The sequence below is a fragment of the Chiloscyllium plagiosum genome, unplaced genomic scaffold (genome assembly GCF_037043375.1).
Source record: "Chiloscyllium plagiosum isolate Xiang-an unplaced genomic scaffold, Cpla_swu_hap1 HiC_scaffold_27, whole genome shotgun sequence".
NCBI lineage: Eukaryota > Metazoa > Chordata > Chondrichthyes > Orectolobiformes > Hemiscylliidae > Chiloscyllium > Chiloscyllium plagiosum.
This window is the reverse complement of record NW_028270165.1, coordinates 86,984,439-87,006,517: the sequence shown is the minus strand read 5'-3', so window position 1 is coordinate 87,006,517 and position 22,079 is coordinate 86,984,439. Positions and strand designations below refer to the sequence as shown.

Here is a 22,079-nt window from a genome sequence, read left to right as displayed (position 1 = left end):
TGCTGGATAGAGTCTCCACGTGGAGAAAGTGAGGACTGCAGATCAGAGCTGAAAATGTGTTGCTGGAAAAGCGCAGCAGGTCGGGCAGCATCCAAGGAGCAGGAGAATCGACGTTTCGGGGATGAGCCCTGAAGAAGCCACATTTTCAGCTCAAGTCTCCACGTGGGCGACACGGCAGTGTGGGCGGGGCCTGGGGTAGAACGCAGCGTGGGGGCGGGGCCTGGGAGACGGTGGGGGCAGGGCCTGGGAGACGGTGGCAGCGTGGGGGCGGGGCCTGATATAGAAGGCAGCGTGGGGGCGGGGCCTGATATAGAAGGCAGCGTGGGGGCGGGGCCTGGAGGAGGAGGCGGCAACATGAAGGTGGCTGAAAATGTGTTCCTGGAAAAGCGCAGCAGGTCAGGCAGCATCCAAGGAGCAGGCGAACCAACCCTTTGGGCATGCGCCCTTTTTCAGCAATGAGGAAAGTGTGTCCAGCAGGCTAAGATAAAAGGTAGGGACTTGGGGGAGGGGGGTTGGAAATGCGATAGGTGGAAGGCGGTCAAGGTGAGGGTGATAGGCCGGAGTGGGGGCGGAGAGGTCAGGAAGAAGATTGCAGGTTAGGAAGGCGGTGCTGCGTTCGATGGATTTGACTGAGTCAAGGTGGGTGGACGGGAAATGAGGAAACTGGAGAAATCTGAGTTCATCCCTTGTGGTTGGAGAGTTCCTAGGCGGAAGATGAGGCGCGCTTCCTCCAACCGTCATGTTGCTATGGTCTGGCGATGGAGGAGTCCAAGGATCTGCATGTCCTTGGTGGAGTGGGAGGGGGAGTTGAAGTGTTGAGCCACGGGGTGGTTGGTCCGGGTGTTCTCTGAAACGTTCCGCAAGTAGGCGGCCTGTCTCCCCAATATAGAGGAGGCCACATTGGGTGCAGCGGATGCAATAAATGATGTGTGTGGAAGTGCAGGTGAATTTGTGGCGGATATGGAAGGATAACTTGGGGCCTTGGAGGGAAGTAAGGGGGGAGGTGTGGGCGCAAGTTTTGCATTTCTTGCGGTTGCAGGGGCAGGTGTCGGGGGTGGAGGTTGGATTGGTGGGGGGTGTGGACCTGACGAGTGAGTCACAGAGGGAGTGGTGTTTTCGGAATGCTGATAGGGGAGGGGAGGGGAATATATCCCTGGTGGTATTTGAAGAAGACATGGAGGTGGCACCTGGTATGGAATACAGCGTGGGGGCAGGACCTGGAGGAGGTGGCGACGGCACCTGGTATGGAATACAGCGTGGGGACGGGGCCTGGAGGAGGTGGCGACGGCACCTGGTATGGAATACAGCGTGGGGGTGAGGGTGTATGTGCAGCTTAGGTGCATTGGTCAGGGGGTAAATGTTGGGTAATATGTCTAGGTGGGTTACTCTTCCGGACTCGGTGTGGACTTGTTGGGCTGAAGGGCCTGTTTCCATACGGTACTGACTTTATGAGCTGCTTTTCTGCCAACCCTAGGGAAAAGACACCTTATCTATACTCTTACGATTTTCTAAACCTCTACAACATCACCTCTCAACTTTCTAGGCTCCAGCTCCTAGTCTATCCCGCCTCTACTTATAATTCAAACCCTCCATTCCTGGTAATATTCTGGTAAAGTAAGGAATAGGGAAATGTATCGAATCATGTAAATGTACTGTCGGAAAAAAATTGGTTGTGTTCTTGCCTGAGATGATGATAATATCTGATATAAGTAATTACAAATCCAATTATTTTGGTCACAAAATTGAACAATCATTGTGTAACAAAAGGATCTTTGCCCTGAGGCATTGGTGCTTCCAAGCTGACCATCAAAAGTTCAGTTTGTCCCTGCATTCTTTCCTGGTTGTGTTTTTGTGCATTTTGAAAAAAATTCCCAATCCTCTGAGTAGAGGAGTTGGGCAGTTATGTTGTGGATGTATAGGACATTGGTTAGGCCACTTTTGGAATATTGTGTGCAATTCTGGTCTCCCTCCTATAGGAAGGATGTTGTGAAACCTGAAAGGGTTCAGAAAATATTTACAAGGAGGTTGCCAGGGTTTGAGCTGAATAGGCTGGGGTTGTTTATCCAAGGGTAAGGTTTACCCAAGGGAGGCTGAGGTGTGACCTTATACACATTTATAAAATCATGAGGGGCATAGATAGGGTATGATAGATGACAAGGTGGGGAATTGGTGGAGTCCAGAATTAGAGGATAATAGGGTTAGAGTGAGGAGCGGGGAGATTTAAAGGGGACCCATCGTGCAACTTTTTCATGCAGAAGGTGGTGCGTGCAAGGAATGAGCTGCCAAAGGAAGTGGTGGAGGCTGGTATGATTACAACAGTTTAAAAGGCATCTGGATGGTTATATGAATAGGACGGGTTTAGAGGGATATGAGCCAAGTGCGATCAAATGGGATTAGATTAATTTAGGATATCTGGTCAGCATGGATGAGTTGGACCGAAGGACCTGTTTCTGTGCTGTATATCTCTATGACTCTGGCTTGCCACTAATATTTACTACGTCTGTATGTTCAGTTTTTCTCTGGTGTTGGTGCCAATGCCTTGATGTCTCATTTCTTCCTCACCATCTCCCCGGACATTAACCATTTTGTGTCTGGTTATTTCTCCAGAAGCTGTAGGTTCATCCTGAATTGACACTTTTTTGCTTCCCAAATCAGACCTGCTCACTCTCAGCAGTATCCCAACATCGTGAAAGATAATAACTTTCAGATGGAGGTATCCAAAACTCAAGAAAAAAAGAGAGAGAGAGAGATGGTGCTTTCAATTTTGTGGAAAAAGAAAAGAATGTTCTGCAGAGAGTAGAGTTGCTTGTTCTGAATTTCTACCCTGGACTGACAGTGATGATTTTTGTAATTTTTTTTAAGAGTATTTGAAGATCTGAAGACAGAAGTTTCAAAATCAACAGTTCGGGCTTATGCCCGAAACATCAACTCTACTGCTCCTCGGATGCTGCCTGACCTGCTGTGCTTTTTCAGCATCGCACTTTTCAACTCTGACTCTTCAGCATTTGCAGTCCTCACTTTCATGTCAATGACTGACAGTCACTCAATTCATCAGGACTGCAACAATTTTCGACTATGATTCTGTGAGAAGGAACCAAGCTTTTTCGTTCCTGTTTCAATACGTTTTCAGCATCAGTGGGACTAGATGAGAGACCCTATTATTGCATCGCTCTGAGTGTGGAGCCTGAAAAAGTTATACGGCCTTGGAAGAGGAATTCACGCCGAGGAAGAGCTGTACGTGCTTTTGTGTGCGGATGAAGCTTCGGTCATGGAGAAACCCAAGGAATCCCACCCTGTGGAGAAACGGTGCAAGTGTGACAACTGTGGGAAAGGCTTCCATTTCCCGTCTGACCTAGACACTCATCGGCGCAGTCACACCGGGGAGAGGCCGTTCTCCTGTCATGAGTGTGGAAAAGGCTTTAGCAATTCCTCCCACCTGCTGAGGCACCGGCAGGTCCACACAGGGGAGAGACCCTACAGCTGCCCCGACTGTGGGAAGACCTTTAGCAGTTCCTCCCACCTGCAAAGGCACCAGCTGGTCCACACAGCTGATAAGCCATTCACTTGCCCTGAGTGAGGAAGGCCTTCAGCTATTCCTCTGCCCTCCTGACCCACCACCGGGTCCACACGGGGGAGAAACCCTTCAGCTGCCCTGAATGTGGGAAGACATTCAGCAATTCCTCCAACCAGCTGAGGCACCTGCGGGTCCACACGGGGGAGAAACCCTTCAGCTGCCCTGAATGCGGGAAGACATTCAGCAATTCCTCCGCCCGGCTGAGGCACCACCGGGTCCACACAGGGGAGAGGCCCTTCAGCTGCCCCGAGTGCGGGAAGGGCTTCAGCAATTCCTCTGCCCGGCTGATGCACCAGCGGATCCACACCGGGGAGAGGCCTTTCAGCTGCCCCGAGTGCGGGAATACCTTCAGTAATAGCTCCCACCTGCAGAGGCACCAGCGAGTCCACACTGGAGATAAGCCGTTTGCCTGCCCAGAGTGCGGGAAGACTTTCAGCAGTTCCTCCCACCTGAAGAGGCACCAGGGGGTCCACACAGGGGAGAAGCCCTTCACTTGCCCCAAGTGCAGGAAGACCTTCAAGGATACCTCTGCCTGGCTGAGGCACCAGCAGGTCCACACCGGGGAGAGGGCATTTTCCTGCGCCGAGTGTGGGAAGGGCTTTACCCAGACATCCCACCTACTGGCCCATCAGCGGGTCCACACGGGGGAGAGGCCCTTCCCCTGCCCCAAGTGCGGGAAAGCCTTCAGCAATTCCTCCAACCTGCTGAGGCACCAGCGGATCCACACTGGGGACAGGCTGTTGTCCTGTCCCTAGTGTGGGCAGAGGTTCTCATCATCCTGCAACTTGCGGAAGCACCAGTGCTCTCAACAATCTGATTCTGCCGGTGACACTGCTGTGGGTCACTCCCAGGACTGAACCCTTCCCATTCTGACAGTGAGTGCAGTGGGAGAGTCAGCATGCCCCCCCCCCCCCCCCCCCCCCAACTTTGCTTCCAGTGGGCATTGCTGCTCATTGTGCCCGGGAGTGTTCTTTCTAGTTTTTTCTGCCCACATAAAGATTTGTTGGCTCTTTCTGGGAACGAGTCTACAATAAATAGCTAAATACTTTGGGGTGTCCATTCGTATTCAGCAGTGACTTTGAATTTAGATTTACAGTTACGTGCCTGTGAACAATCCATTGTCTAAGGATTGCACAAATGCTTGGCAATCCATTTTTGAATTGGTAATTTTAAAATTTTCTTTCTTCAGTCTCTGTTTCTGAGATGGTGGGGAAATGATCATTGCTATTAATTAGATTATCGTGTTTAACTTTGCCCTAGCAAAGTTTCAGTATTTATAATTGTTGGTTTGTGTTTAAATTATAATTTTGGTGTGCAAGATCTGTTCATCAAGTCTGGTTAGGAACAGTTGAGAAATTTTGAGGGACTTTGCATGTCTTAATTTCATTGTGTTGTGAATCTGGTGACAGTGACACTCATTTGTATTGGCTGGCTTACCCTTGGTTGTAATGCTTTTCATGCCAACCTGTTGCGATGGTAGTGAGTTCCACAGTCTCACCACATTCTGAGGTTCTCATGAAATCCTCAGTATAGACCTGGAAAGGGAAAACGTTGACCAGGGCAGAAGATCGGGTGCTAACTGCAAAAAGCCAGGAACACATTCGACTAAAGTAAAACCTTGACAATGTATGGACAAATGAGGAACTTTGAGAGCAATAAGGAGGTCACAAGTCAAAAGACAAAAAGAAAAATACTGTGCGAACATTGGATTTTGTAATTCGGCAAGTGCCAAGATGCTGTAGTTGGTTGAATACAATAAGGTAAGGCTGATGAAATAACCAGAACCACTAATTGTAACTGGATAACGATAACCATAAAACAACTGTATACTATTGATTTGGTATATGTAAACTACTCTTAAAATAACACAACAGTATATAAAATGGATGTATTTTAGTATTTGGGGAGTTTGTTGCCATCTTGTGGAAATGGCTCTGCAGGCTTGAATAAAAGCAGTGTAAGAAAAGTGTCCACGTGTCATCTGGTCAGTTACAGGCTCCAGGCGGTTCTAGAATCCTTAGTGTGCAAGCAGGCCATTCATCCCATCGAATCAGCACTAACTATCGCACCCAGACCCACTCTGCTATCCTATCCCCGGAACTGTGCATTTCCCATGGCCAATCCACCCTCACTTTCACATCTTGTGGGAGGAGGCCAGAGCACCAGAGGAAACCCAGGCAGACACAGGGGCAGAATGTGCAAACTCCACGCAGACAGTTGGTCCGAGGGTAGAACCACACTAGGGTCACTGATGCCGTGAGGCAGCAGTGCTAACCACTGTACCACCACTCCATGTTTCCCTAAAAAAGTGAATTTCAAAGATTCGGGAATCTTTGAGAGAAAAACAAAACTCTCTTATCTTAAATGAGAGGCTAGTGTCTGGCTAGAAATGAGTGGACATAACAATGTGAATGTAAAGTCCTCTTCAGATGTCATACACCTCCATCAGATCATCTGGTTCTTCTAAGCTTGAACTGATACAAGCCCAGTCTGACATCCCCTTGTCCCTGATTATTATAAGTTGAGTAAATCAGCAACACGCAACCTCACTAGCATGACACAAGATCCCCTCTATCCAAGTTGACCTTTACCCTCTAACCTCTTGACCCCAGGCCACCATGTGGTCAGCCACAACTCACTCTGAATGAGAACAGATGAACTGACCAGACAGCAGTGAGGTGGACTCTGCATCCCCAGAGAAACTGATGAGAGTGAGAAAATTGTCCAGCTCACATTTGGATTGTTGCAAGGACCGTGTCTCCTCTCATTTCAAAGTCTTTGATCCCAATAAAATTCTGGTTCTGTTGTGCATTGTGTGTGCTTTATCTATGTTTCACTAGGTGATTTTCTGGACCTGGTCATTTCCCATTAGGAAGTGTGAATTCAGTGCCAGATAATAGTCTCACTTCTGAATTATCCTTGAGGATTGGTGTAGAACATACCAAGTGTCAGTCAGAATGGAAGACGTTCTACTGTTTATTTAATCCTCTGCTGTCATTGTCCTGGGAGTGTTTAAATAGGAAAGCGTAGAGGGAGTTTTACTCTGTATCCAAGCCAATGCTGTGCCTGTCATGGCAGTATTTGTTTGGGACAGTGTCGCGGTACCTTCACTTTCAATTTAAGAGTAGAGGAAGCTTTATTCCGATTGTAATCCCATGCTGTTCTCCCTCCTGGAAGAAGGGTGGAATCAAACTCAGTTCCCTGATGCTGTGAGGTAGCGGTGCTAACCTCTGTTCTATCTCATTCTGCTCTCTAAAGAAGTGAATTTTAAAGACTCAGGAAGCCTTCAGAGAAAAACATAACTCTCCTCTCTTAAATGAGTGGCCACCTATTTGTTAACTGGTCCACTCATTTCTAGTCTCTGGCACAATGGCATTCATCCATTCACATTGTTAAGTCCTCACAGGATGTTATACATCTCCATCAGATCATCTGATTTTTATAAGCTCTAACTGATAACATCGCAACCCGACAACCCCTTGACTCTGATTATAAGTTGAGTAAATTCAGTTATGAACTGCTTTGAATGTATTTACTAAGTAAAGAAACCAAATATGGTGGTCTTCCCAATACTGTTTTAAAAAATTCTCAAGGTCAGGTTCGTAGGAGAGTAGTCTGACACAGAACAAACGACCAAGAGGCGAGTCTGCTAGAATATGGGCATTTTATTCCCCGCAGCGTCGCACAACGGGTCTGGCTTATACTCACTCTACATGTTACAAAAACTGGGAGCCGTCAGTTCTCGTAGAGCGGTTGCCAACAACCCACGCTCGGCGGTTAAACGTAACCCCGGAGCAGACTCACCGAACTGGAGACTTTTCCAGCTGATATACTCTTGTCCAGATATAAACATGCATGTGAACAGCAGAGCAAGGCTAAAAAACACATTCCATTCTGGTTACATACAGATAAGAAGATTCACACGGGACTAAGCAATACCTCCATTCCGGTTAGATTCACACATGTATTGGGACATAATTTTTAACCGTTTCACCACATTCCACTGCTTGGAATTTTACACCACATTCCACTGCTTGGCCCAATACATGTGTTACATTATGATTAATTCAGTTCAATTCGTTTCAGTTAATTTCAGTTCAGTCAATTCAGTGTAATTCAATTCAGCTCAGTTCAGGTCTGTTCAGTTCAATTCAATTGTGTTCAATTCAGTTCCGTCCATTTCAATTCAATTTAGCTCAGTTCCATTTTGTTCCGTTCAATTTGATTCACTTCAGTTCCACTCAGTTCAGTTCAGTTCAATCCCATTCAATTCTGTTAACTCCGCTTCAGCTTTTTGGACATGCCCACATCCTCCGCTGTACCCCAGGCAAGGGGTTCTTCGGCAGGACTGGGATCCTTTCTCAAACAAACTGCCACGTACATGCCCACATCCATGCCATCCCGGGACGGTCGGGACCTCCACAGTTTGTTCTTCTGGTTTCTTAGTCTTTTTCCAAAACATTGTTCTGTATCAAAATCTCTCCTCAATTGCGATTGATCCTGCCGACTACGCCAAATGTTTTAAAAAATTCTCAAGGTCAGGTTCGTAGGAGAGTAGTCTGACACAGAACAAACGACCAAGAGGCGAGACTGCTAGAATATGGGCATTTTATTCCCCGCAGCGTCGCACAACGGGTCTGGCTTATACTCACTCTACATGTTACAAAAACTGGGAGCCGTCAGTTCTCGTAGAGCGGTTGCCAACAACCCACGCTCGGCGGTTAAACGTAACCCCGGAGCAGACTCACCGAACTGGAGACTTTTCCAGCTGATATACTCTTTTCCAGATATAAACATTCATGTGAACAGCAGAGCAAGGCTAAAAAACACATTCCATTCTGGTTACATACAGATAAGAAGATTCACACGGGACTAAGCAACACCTCCATTCCGGTTAGATTCACACATGTATTGGGACATAATTTTTAACCGTTTCACCACATTCCACTGCTTGGAATTTTACACCACAAATACCCACCGACAAATGGAGCAAAACACCCTGACTTTATATTCTACCCCCTTACCAGAAATGAGAACATTTCATTTAAGTTGGACAGGTTTTCCTGCATTAAACGCCAATCTTGCCTGGTCCCAACCTGTCAACCACACTTTACAGTTGTCTTATTCCCTGTTTGTACATGAGTTTGCTACCTAGGTTTGGTCCATCACCAAACTGAACACCTTTGCAGATACTTCCATCATCAAAGCTGTGAAAAGACATTGTGAAAAAAATGGATGCCCTTGCACTGTGTTCCACTCATCACCCCTTGACAACCCGAAACATTTTGATGACTGTTGCCTGTTCACTCACCAATGCTCTATCCACGCTGTTAAATGACCTGGACAAGATGAGCTCTTATTTTGAATAATGACTTTCGATGTGGCATCATACCAAAAGACTTCTGGAATATCAGTACATCCATGGGTTCCTCTACTTCATAAGAACTAGGAGCAGGAGTCGGCCAACTGGCCCTTCGAGTCCACTTCAACATTCAGTAACATCATGGCTGATCTTTTCGTGGCCTCAGCTCCAAGTACCCACCCTCTCACCGTATCCCTTAATTCCTTCACTGCTCAAAACATTATTTATCTTAGCTTTAAAAACATTTACTGAAGTAGCCTCAACTACTTCACTGGGCAGGGAATTCCACAAGTTCACAGCCACTTCTGTGTGAAGAAAGTGCTGCTCAACTCAGTCCTAAATCGGCTCCCCCCTAATTCTGCGGCTCTGCCTTCTTATCCTGGTTTCACCTGCCAGTGGAAACATCCTCTCTAAGTCTGTCTTATCTATTCCTTTCATAATTTTACGTGTTTCTATAAAATTCCACCTTATTTGTCTAAATTCCAATAACATAATCCCAGCTTACTCAGTTTTTCCTCATAAGCCAATATCCTTACCTCTGGAATTAACCTAGTGAACCTCCTGTGCACACACTCCAGTGCCAGTACATCCTTTCTTAAATGAGGAGCATATTACTGCACACAGTACTCCAGGTGTAGCCTCACCAGCACCCGAAACAGCTGCAACATAACCTTCCTGCTTTTAAATTCGATCCCTTTAGTGATGAAAGACAAAATTCCATTTGCCTTCTTAAATACCTACTGTACCTGCAGACCAACCTTCTGTAATTCATGCACAAGGACGTCCAGGTCCCTCTGCCCAGCAGCATATTGCAATTATTTTAAGCATTCAAGTAATAATCCTTTTTACTGTTATGCCAACCAAAATGGATGACTTCACATTTATTAACATTTTACTCCAATTGCCAAACTTTTGTGCACTCACTTAACATATATCAGTACATCCATGGGTTCCTCTACTTCATAAGAACTAGGAGGGCATTGGATAGGTATATGGAGGATAGTGGGTTAGTATAGGTTAGGTGGGCTTGGATCGGCGCAACATCGAGGGCCAAAGGGCCTGTACTGCGCTGTATTCTTCTATATCAGGAAGCTAAGGCAATTCAGCATATCTGTAAAGACTCTTAGCGATGTTTATGGCTGCACCATTGAAAGCATTCTTTCTGGATGCATTGCGGCTTGGTACGGCAACTGCTGTGCCTACGACCGAAAGAAACTACATACAGTTGCAAACATAGCCCAGTCCATCACACAAGACAACCTTCCAACCATTGACTCCATGTGTACTTCCTGCTGCCTCAGGAACTCAGCCAACATCAAAGACCCCTCTGACCCTGGATTAGACCTTTGACTGGACACTTCAAATTTCAAATTTAATGTTGATGTCACTCTTTGTGCACCTTCTCTGCAGCCGTTGCATTGCATTCCTTGCTTTGTTCTATTACTCTGATGCACCTTGTGTGGTATAATCTGCACACAAAACAAAACCTTTCACTGTACTTAGGTACATGCGACAATAATAAAGCAATGCAAATCAAATTGAATGATCCACATTGCTTGTTACTTTCTTAAAATAGATTTCCCAATGAGTGAGTCCCTTTCACAATCCTTTGTTAACTCTGCCTGATTGCAACAAGATTATAAATGTCACAATTTATTTTCCTTATTAACTGATTGCAGCATTTCTCCCTGTGACTAATGTTAAACCAAGCAGCCTCTACATTCATAGAGTCACAGAGATGTACAGCATGGAAACAGACCCTTCGGTCCAACCCGCCCATGCCGACCAGATATCCCAACCCAATCTAGTCCCACCTGCCAACACCCGGCCCATATCCCTCCAAACTCTACCTATTCATATACCCATCCAAATGCCTCTTAAATATTGCAATTGTACCAGCCTCCACCACTTCCTCTGGCAACTCATTCCATACCCGTACCACCCTCTGTGTGAAAAAGTTGCCCGTTCGGTCTCTTTTATATCTTTCTCCTCTCACTCTAAACCTATGCCCTCTAGTTCTGGACTCCCAACCCCAGGGAAAAGACTTTGCCTATTTACCCTAACCATGCCCCTCATAATTTTGTAAACCTCGAAAAGGTCACCTCTCAGCCTCCAACATTCCAGGGAAAACAGTCCCAGCCTGCTCAGCCTTACCCTATATCTCAAATCCTCCAACCCTTACAACATCCTTGTAAATCTTTTCTGAACCCTTTCAAGTTTCACAACATCATTCCGATAGGAAGGAGACCAGAATTGCACGCAATATTCCAACAGTGGTCTAACCAATGTCCTGTACAGTCGCAGTAAAGGAAAGCATACCAAACGCCTTTTTCACTATCCTATCTACCTGCGACTCAACTTTCAAGGAGCTATGAACCTGCACTCCAAGGTCTCTTTGTTCAGCAGCACTCTCTAGGACCTTACCATTAAGTGTATAAGTCATGCTAAGATTTGTTTTCCCAAAATGCAGCACCTCACATTTATCTAAATTAAACTCCATCTGCCACTTCTCAGCCCATTGGCCCATCTAGTCAAGATCCTATTGTTTAGGTCCCTAGTAGTTTTCTGACTCTGCTAAAATCAAACCCTCTTTGCTGTCCACTACACCTCCAATTTTGGTGTCATCTGCAAACTTACTAACTGTACCTCTTATGTTCACATCCATTTCATTTATGTAAAAGACAAAAAGTAGAGGACCCAGCACCAATCCTTGTGGCACTCCACTGGTCATAGGCCTCCAGTCTGAAAAACAACCCTCCACCACCACCCTCTGTCTTCTACCTTTGAGCCAGTTCTATATCCAAATGGCTAGTTCTCGCTGTATTCCTTGAGACCTAACCTTGCTAATCAGTCTCCCATGGGGAACCTTGTCGAATACCTTACTGAAGTCCATGTAGATCGCATCTACCGCTCCGCCCTCATCAATCCTTTGTTACTTCTGTAAAAAACTCAAGTTTGTGAGACATGATTTCCCAAGCACAAAGCCACGTTGACTATCCCTAATCAGTCCTTATCTTTCCAAATACACATATATCCTGTCTTTCAGGATTCCCTCCGACAACTTACCCACCACCGAGGTCAGGCTCACTGGTCTATGGCTCCCTGGCTTGTCCTTGCCACCCTTCCTAAACAGTGGCACCACGTTTGCCAACCTCCAGTATCCAGCACCTCACCTGTGACTCTCAATGATACAAATATCACAGCAAGAGACCCAGCAATCACTTCTTTAGCTTCCCACAGAGTTCTCGGGTACACCTGATTAGGTCCTGGGGATTTTTTATCCCTGCTTCCACGAAGAGAGAAATATCCTGCAGTCTGCAGTGGCCATTTTAGAACCTAGGATTAAAACTGAAGTTCCGGCATCTTCCTTTTTGAAGATGAGAGGATGACGTCTCGTGTAGCTTTGCATGGATTGCAGAAAGACCATGTACATTACACGCAGTTAGATCACCTCACAATGTGGCATTCCACAACAAAGTCTGTTCCCCCACCTCAGTAGTCACAATGCAATATGTGGTCACTCAGTCGCCACAAGTCGTGTTCTAGTCATGTGGTGCATCAATGAGCCCAGGACCCAGTCTGTGTCTCAGCTTGAGATCTTGTAATGGTGCAAATAATGAGTGTTTTTAATAAACTTCAAGACATCTGCCTCCACAAGAACCCATATTACATGGTGATGGGACGATTCTGCCCCTTAAACAAGGTTATACTGTCCTTGGTTTTGTTCAAGAAGGGTTGTAAAAGCAGTGGTGTGGAAAAGGCTAACAGACACTGCCTGAATCAACAACCAGAGGAAGCCTTTAGAGATTTTTTAAACACAGTTGCACAATGAAAGGGGAGTGGCCAGTTCTCCCAGCTCAGTTTTTTTTTCCCAGTTTGGTTTGGTTTTAGCAGAGTCAGAAAATTACTGGGGACCTAGACAAGCAGGTACAATGAAACTTGCTTTAATAGACATTATTTTGCCTGACTCCACTCTCTGAAATCTCTCCTACCTGTAAGAACCTGTGTTCAAATTTACCTTTTGCCAAGAGGTGTGTTCACAGGATGTTGCGAAATTGGAACAGCTTTGTTAAGTTGCAATAGTCAGTTGAGTTTTCATATAAGTTATTCTCAATTCTATTTTCTTTTGTTTGTGTTTCATCTGTAGTGTGCAAATAAATTGTTTTGTCTGAAACTGAGAGGTTTGACCAGCTGCATCAGTCCTGGAATATCCACTTCACTAAATAAATTTTGTGAAATTGCCTAAAAAAATAAATTAACAAGTTAGGGTGTGGCCTACATTCTTCACATTTTTTGAGGGGTTCTTGTCTGATCCGTACAGGTCTGTGTTGCAGGGAAGTATTCAGACCATATCCTACTCTGTGGTGTTTGAGCCAAGAAACCACATCAATGTGGCCATAATTGGCAGCTATTGGGTACTATAAGCTGATGGCAATGCTGGTGGGTAACAAGTTAGTGACAGCTGTTATGGACCAGACCAGACCCATGCCCAGCCCCTTCTAAAGATTTTGAGAAAGGACCCTAAACCCTCTCTTTCTTAATTTAATAGCAGATTTGAAATGTCATCTTCCAGAAGTGATGTGTTGTGAAGTTGGATAGAGTACAGAGGAAACTTAATTATCTGAATATTGGATTATCCGAAGAAGATCTCAAGGTCCCGATAGAAACATTACATCAAAGAGGTGTTTCAACATTGATTGCGCCTTTTGTTTATAATGATTAAAAATGCACTCAGCTTACTGAAATGCTGTCAACAATCCTGGATATCTATGGGAGCCCAGGCACCATCTCCCAATGACTGACTGCTTGGCTTCTCTCTCTCCCACACTTCCCCTGAAGTTCTATACAGGCGAGTACCCTCAACTTCCCTTTCCCAGATAATCTCTCCAATATTATTGTTAGCGCGAATGAAATGATATTAGTCCGAGCCCAGAGTGCAGTTCAACAATCGGTAACGTTTATTGCTACAGTAACGCCGGCGGAGACCAACCGAGGTCCGAATCTCAGCCGCTCTCCTGTTCCTGCACGCTGCTACATATTATATACTTTTAGTTGTCAGGATGTGTGGAATTTGAGGATGAATGGGATGATAGTTCCCCATCATCACTGGAGTAGGTGTAAATAGAATGTTTCCTGCCATCCCAGGAGAGTTGCAGGGCACGCACAATATGGTGCTAATTGGTTTATGTAAAACAGGTCTGGGTATTATCTGCTTGTCTCTCTCTGTGAGGGCAGGGGCTAGCAGCCCCCTTTGTTCCCTTGGGGTGTTGGTGTGTATTGGTCTGTCCGTTCCTGTGTGGTGGATGCCTGTCCTTTGTGTCAGGGTGGGTCCGTATCAATGGGTATGGGTGTGTTTCAGTCAGTCTCTTGATGTCATTAGGAGATGGGTTTCCATATTAATTAATTCCGGAGTTTTGGTCTATGAGTCATGGGTAGTGTTGGTATAGTGTGGATTTTATCTGTCATCTGTCTCCCAACTCCCGGTCACGTGGGTGGACCGGCAGCTGCTGAGTTCTGTGGGTTTAAAGCTGCGACTGCTGTTTAAAACACAAAATGAATTCTTATAGTTTCCTGATGTAGGCATAGTCCCGTGGCAAAAGCAGGGCGGCTCTGATGCCCGCTTGCATTATCCTGTACAGGGCAAAGGTGGAACCTGTTGCGAATAAAAGTAGTGTGTGCACTATTTGAGACTTAAACCCCCCCCCCCACCACCAACGGCAGCAGCATTCTTACTGTTGGTGTCCAGTCCGGCTGCTCCAGAGAGGGGATAGGGGGCCGGCGGGATACTCATGGGAGCTGATGGGGGCGGGAGAATGGGGGGGCGCCTGGGGCTTCAGAAATGCTGCAAGTCCCTTACACATAAAAGTGTGTGTCTGCTCAGAAACAAACCCTGAGACAGACAGAGGGAGCAAGGCAGGCAGAGCGAGGAAGAAGGAAACTTCAGAAAACTGAGCCCCACAGGACAGGCATTGAATCAATTAACTAAACAATCAGTTATCTGAATGAAATAGTGCCCGCCCATCTTGTTTGGATAATCGCGGTTCCTCTGTAATTGTAGGTTGGGTGGCAAGAATTTCGAATTTGGTGGTATGTGTAAAATTGCAAAATGGGGAAAGCATTGCGTGATCCCTTTAAAAGACCATGTGTTTTTTTCTGCAGATGTAGTTTACTTAAGTGTTGCATTTTGGGAAAGCCAAATCAGGGCAGGACTTATACACTTAATGGTAAGATCCTGGGGAGTATTGCTGAACAAAGATCTTGGGGCGCAGGTTCATAGTTCTTTGTAAATGGAGTTGTAGGTAGAATAGTGAAGAAGGTGTTTGGCACGCTCTCCTTTATTGGTCAGAGCATCGAGTATTGGACTTAGGAGGTCATGTTGCAACTGTACAGGACATTATACACACAGTATTCCAAAAGTGGTCTAACCAATCTCCTTGCTATAGAAGGGATGTTGTAGATCTTTTCTGAACTGTTTCAAGATTCACAAGGAGGTTGCCAGGGTTTGAGCTACAGGGAGGGTCTGAATAGGCTGGGGCTGTTTTTCCTGGAACATTGGAGACTGAGGGGTGACCTTATAGAGGTTTATCAAATCATGTGGGACGTTGAAAGGATAAAGAGACAAGGTCTTTTCCCTGGGTTGGGAGAGTCCAGAACTAGAGGGCAAAGGCTTAGGGGGAGGTGGGGGAGGAAGCAGTTAGACTCCTAATTGCTTTTGGAAATAAAGGATTAAGAGGAGTGAATTCCTTTGGTATTTGTAATGATTTGGATAAGTACATGAATAAAAAAGGCTTAGAGGGATATGGGCTGGGAGCAGGCAGGTGGGACGAGTTCAGTTTGGGTTATGTTCAGCATAGGGGAAAGTGAGGTCTGCAGATGCTGGAGATCAGAGCTGAAAATGTGTTGCTAGAAAAGCGCAGCAGGTCAGGCAGCATCCAGGGAACAGGAGAATCGACGTTTCGAACATAAGCCCTTCTTCAGGAATCCTTCTTCCAGCAACATATCTTCAGCTTATGTTCAGCATAGACTGGTTGGACCGAAAGGTCTGTTTCCTTGCTGTTGGACTCAATGACTCTACAACTGCAAAGGTCCTAGAAATTTATTTCCAGCTTTTTAGGAGACCACTGTAAAGTTGACTCAATCTCAGGACTGAATTCACATCATACCAATAACAGCTGAGTGAACCAATTGACCAATTTGAAGGCAGATCATAATGCCGAGGAATCAAGACTGGTGGTGAGCCACAGCAGCATCGCTGGCAGAATCCGACTGTTGGGAGAATTGGTGCCCCTGCAAGTTGCAGGACAACGTGAACCTCTGCCTGCACTCAGGGCAGGGGAACGGCCTCTCTCTGGTGTGGACACATTGGTGCCTCCTCAGGTCTGACGAGTCACCGATGGCCTTCCCGCACTCAGAGCGGGTAAACAGCCATTCACCCATGTGAACCCGCTGGTGGGTCAGCAGGTGGGAAGCCTGGGTAAAGCACTTCCCGCACTCAGGGCAGCTGAAGGGCCTCTCGCCCGTGTGGATCCGCTGGTGCCTCAGTAGGACAGATGAATTGCTGAAGGCCTTCCCTCACTTTGGGCAGCTGAAGGACCTCTCCCCAGAGTGGAGCCCCCGGTGGGCCAGCAGAGTAGAAGAATCACTGAATGGTACGTCTAACATACGATGAATGGCTGAGGATCCTGGGATTGTATTCATTAGAGTTTAGAAGGTTGAGGGGAGATCTAATAGAAACTTATAAGATAATGCATGGCTTAGAAAGGGTGGATGCTGGGAAGGTGTTTCCATTAGGCAGGGAGACTAGGACCCATGGGCACAACCTGAGCATTAGAGGGGGTCAACTTAGAACAAAAATGAGGAGACATTTCTTCAGCCATAGAGTGTGGGCCTGTGGAATTCATTGCCACAGAGGACAGTGAAGGCCAGGATGTTAAATGTCTTCAAGGCAGAGATTGATAAATTCTTGATCTCGCAAGGACTTTCACATATTGTAATTGTACCAGCCTCCACCATTCCCTCTGGCAGCTCATTCTTTACATTCACTACACTGTGAATTAAAAAGTTGCCCTTAGGTTTCTTTTCATTCTTGGCTCATCCACCTCACCCTAAGCTATTACCCTTTAGTTCTGGACTCCCGCTAACCCAGGGAAAAGACCTTGTCTATTTAACCAATCCATGCCTTACATGATTTTATAAATGTGTACAAATGCCTTCGGCACACTCGTGAAAACAGCACCAACCAATTAAGCTCAAACGCTCCAATTCTGGCAGCATCCTTTCATCTTTTTTCACAACATCCTTCCGATAGGAGGGTGACCAGAACTGCACACAATATTCCAAAAGCGGCCTAACCAGTCTCAATGTAACCTCCCATCTCCAATGCTCAGAAGATTGGGAAAGTTGTCTTTTGTGGGTTTTGAAAATTGAGAAAGAATGGAGGGACAACCCGAACTTATGAGTGTCAGCTTGGAAGCACCAATGTCTCGGGTCCAGGGTGGGAATGGGGGAAGGAAGCCGAAATGCAGGAGCCAAGACAGAGGAAGAACAGAGGATGTAAAACTATTGCAGCTGGCTTGAAGCTGCAATGTGGATTATTGCATGCGCTGTACTTGTACCCGATGCATTTATTTGCGGGAATCGCTATCATCCGTCCCTCCTCGCCCGGGTATTTAAGCCAGATACCCGAGTTTGCAGAGGCTGCTCCCTCCCTAGATTCACTCCAGTTGATTCCCCCTTCCCTCTCTCCCTCCCAGGATGAGGAGTTGCCCAGAGGAGGGTGTTTCACATTGAAACTGATAGGGCCACTTCCGTGTTGTGATGTCATAATGGGCGGAGCTAGTCCGACAGCGGAACCCGACAACAGATGGAAAGAACTGAAAAAGTGTTGCTGGAAAAGCGCAGCAGGTTCGGCAGCATCCGAGGAGCAGGAGAATCGACGTTTCGGGCAGGAGCCCTTCATCAGGGTAGGTTAGTATGGCCGATAAACACTAACCAGAACTTCCTTGGGCATTAGCAGTAATTTAGCACGGCCGATCCACCCTAACCTGCACATCGCTGGACAGTGTGGGGAATTAAGCTCAGCCAAGGCCGGGGCTGCCACAAGGCCGGAAGTCTTTCCCAGAAATAACAGTTGATGGTGCCCTCACCAAGATGGCCGCCCGCGCTCCCCGCCCCAAAACATGTCTGACCCTCACAAAGATGGCGGCCGTTGCCCCGGCAACCCGCGAGGTCCTTCCCTAGTGAAGTAAACACTGGGCCTGTGAGGATTTTATTCGAGGCCTCAGGCCTCCCCCTAGGAGTTTATAAACTCCCCAGTCTCCCTCCTCCCGCGGTTCCCAATCCTACCCTGTCTCACTGTCTCCTCTCCCCGGGGGCAGGAGCCAGGTCTTGGCGCTCGGACCTGGCGACCTCCCCGGGATGTTCCTGAAACCCGGTCCTGTTCTGAAGGAGGATCCCCGGACCCGAAACGGCTCCTCGGATTTCTCCCCACACATGCAGCCAGGGATGCTCAGCTTTTCCAGCGGCTCCTGTTCTTGTTCCTTCAGCCGCCAGCGCCATTCCTCTCCCACAAACAGTAACACTGCCTTTGTCCCGCTGCAGGACCTACACTGCACATGCGCCAGCTCTCAAGGGGCGGAGTTCCGGTGCATGACGTCTTCACCGGAGGGGGCGTGGTTGGAGGAGACGATGGGGGCGGGGCGATCGTTTTGCCGGCCCCCAGCCACATGAAGGGGTTTGAAAAACGTTTTGACATTTTAAAAAACTTTTCAGCCTGCTCAGAAGTAGTATTCCAGACCTCTGGATGGGTGAAACATTGAACTTTCAAACATAAACAAAGGGATACTAAAAAAAATTAATTAAAATAGATGAGATAAATTACAAAAGAAACCTTGCACTAAAAATCAAAGAGAACAGCAAAAGCTTCTGTTGGTACGGTAAAGGGAACAGAGTCGCTAAGGTAAGTATTGGTACCTTGGAAAATGAAAACGGTGAGTTAATGGGTGGAACACTGAAATGGCAGAGATGCTAAATTAATACTTGTCCTCAGTTTTCATGTTGGAGGACAACAGAACAATTCCTATTGAAATGGACAAGTCAGAGGCTATAGAAAGGGGAGAACTTAAACAACCAACATAGATAGGGAAAAGGTACACAGCAAACTATTAGGATTGAGGACAGACAGGTCCCCTGGGCCTGATGGCCTACATCCTCGGGTCCTGAAGGAAGTGGCAGCAGAGATAGTGAATTCATTAGTTACAATATTCTGAAGATCTCTGAACATGGAAAAGATTCACTGAGTTTATTTAAGACTGTTACTACTATTATAGGACAAGCCAAAACAGAGAACAGCCAGGGAATTCCTAAAGGCATGGCACTCATCCACAGATTCAATCAATAAACACATCAACCTGGACCCAATATACTGACCACTGCAACGGACAGCTGGAACTGACAACCGGAAGCGGCAGATTCAAACCACTACAAATGCTGGAGGAAAGATCACAGAAGCGCTTCACAGGAGGCTCCCAAGCACTGAGGATGTCACCTAGACAGGGGACGAAACATCTGCAACACAAATTCCCAGCTCGGCGAACAGAATCACAACAACGAGCACCTGAGCTACAAATCTTCTCACAGACTTTGAACACCTTTTGTGTTTATCCTATCCATGCCCCTCATTTTTTTATAAACCTTCATACAGTCACCCCTTACCCTCTGAAGTTCCAGGGAAAACAGTCCTGGACCATTAAGCCTCTCCCAAATTCTCCAACCCTGGAAACATCCATGTAAATCTTTTCTGAACCCTTTCAAGGGTTTGCGGAAAAAGCAGGAAAAGGGGGTGATGAGCAGTCTTGATTGAATGGCGGAGCAGACTTGATGGGCTAAATGACCTAATTCTGCTCTTATATTTGTGAACTTTTGAACTCTGGAGCAGCCAGGACTTGAACCCGATCTAGAGTTAGGGTCACTACCTCTGCGCTACAAGACATCCATAAAAATATCAAATCCTCCAGTCTCCTGAGTCACAGGTGGGGATACTAACCACTATACTACCGAGGATGCTGGACAGTTGCAAGATGGTGGAGATAGAGATGGAGAGTGGGTGGGTGTTTCAGGAACTATTATTGACATCATAGTCTGAATGGCCTCCTTATGTATTGTAACATTCTAAAACATTCTAAGCCAGCCAATGATCTGACCTGTGCCACACAAGCACAGTCCCCTGGGAAGTTACCAGAGGTATGTACGGGCTGTAGGAAGAGATCCAATTCCCTGCTTAATCTGGAATGTAATGCTCTCATGCATACCAGGGAGCGGTGATCCACTTGCTCCACATGTCATTCAAACCCAAATACATCATTGACTTCCTACTGGACAGAAAGGATTAAACTTCTCAGCAACAACTGCCTTAAAAAAAAATTCAATCTTTGCAGACGTAGCGAAAATCAGTTTTCCAAACTGTGGGCCAATATTACCGACCAGGTAACAATGGTTGCTGTGGGGCTCACAGTGATGACTGAGGAGCCGTCCTTTTAGATGCTCAGTTGTTTCTGTATTGTTTTATTAGATTAGATTCCCTACAGTGTAGAAACAGGCCCTTCAGCCCAACAAGTCCACACTGACTCTCTGAAGAGTAACCCATCCAGACCCATTGCCCTCTGACTAAGCCACCTAGCACAATGGGCATTTTAACATGGCCAATTCACCTGACCTGCACATCTTTGGACTGTGGGAGGAAACCGGAGCACCTGGAGGAAACCCTCGCAGACACGGGGAGAATGTGCAAACTCCACACAGACAGTCGCCCGAGGCTGGAATTGTTGATGGGCTTGGCCTCATGGACTGTTCTATGAAGCCAGATTTAAAAGAAGTTTTGAAAATCATGACGAAAATCATACCCAGAAAAGATAGTGAAAAACTGTTCACCATGGTAAAAGCATTGAGAATAAGAACGCAAATTTGAAGTTGATGACAAGAAAGAAAATGTGATGTGAGAAAGAAATTTCACACAGTAAGTAAATAGATCTGGAAGACATTGCATGGAGAAGTGGTTGAAGCAGGTTCAATTAAGGGCATTGGACAATTATTTGATGACAAGCAATGTACCAGTTTCCAAGGAAATGTCAGGAAAATGGCACAAGGTCAGAAAGCTCATTTAGAGAATTGCATGGACACAATGGGCTGAATGGCCTGCTTCTGTGATTTAGTATTTCAGTGGATCATAATTGCTTATCAGGTCTCCGTCAGTTATGAACATCAGGCTAACATCTGCTATTTTGTACGGTCAGTCAGGGAGGATCCGTCAGATTGATGTTGTATCATGATTGGGGAACTGCAGGGATTGGGACTAGGACCCCAGGTATTCACAGTATATGTCAGTGATTTAGATGAGAAAACTAATTGGAATGTATCACAAATTGCAGATGACACAAAGCTGGGTGGAAGGGTGAGCTGTGAGGAGGATGCAGCGTTATTTGCACAGGCTGAGTGAGTGGGTAAATGTATGGCAGGTGCAGTTTAGTGTGGATAAATGTGAGGTTATCCACTTTGGTAGCAAAAATAGAAAAGCAGATTATTTCAATAACTGTAACCTGGGAGATGGGAATGTTCACCAAGTACTAATCCAAGATGGAGGACCGGAAAATTTGTGGCTGTAAGAGCTGCTCTTTTTTAAAGATATTTTCAGTGTTGGACGCGATTTCCTTGAATTCCAGGAGCAGCACTTACTGTTTTATATACTGTTGCATTGTTTTGGAACTTTGGAGTAAAAAAATCAAGTCAACAGCACTTTTAAAAGAGAGAAAGACAGCTAAAGGCAGCGAGCACATGGTCTGAAAGAGAGAGAGATAGAGAAAATCCTACACTGCTAGCTGACACAGCAGTGAATCTATGTAGTTACTGCCTTTGTTGTTTGAAATCATGTATCTCTGAACATTGGAGTGCGTCGAGGAAAAATTAACAAACACAAAATTCACAACTGGCCTTGGTGGAATCTGTGTGGGAGAGCTCACAGCACAGGAACAGATAAGTGCATAGTTTTTAATGTGTAGCCTTGCTGTAAGTCTGCGGTAGTGAATAGAGTGGGTTCTTTCTTGATTATTTGTTTTGAGATTTTAGAAGCTCACCAGCGGGTCCACAACA

At 46.2% G+C, this 22,079-nt stretch overlaps 1 protein-coding gene and 1 pseudogene across 1 annotated transcript in view; one reads left to right on the top strand and one right to left on the bottom strand.

Annotated features, from left to right (window-relative positions):
* LOC148144878 (uncharacterized) overlaps window positions 1-22,079 on the bottom strand; it is a 157,666-nt gene that overhangs the window by 114,102 nt on the left and 21,485 nt on the right. The window lies entirely within an intron of this gene.
* LOC148144876 (uncharacterized) overlaps window positions 3,017-22,079 on the top strand; it is a 79,100-nt pseudogene continuing 60,037 nt past the window's right edge.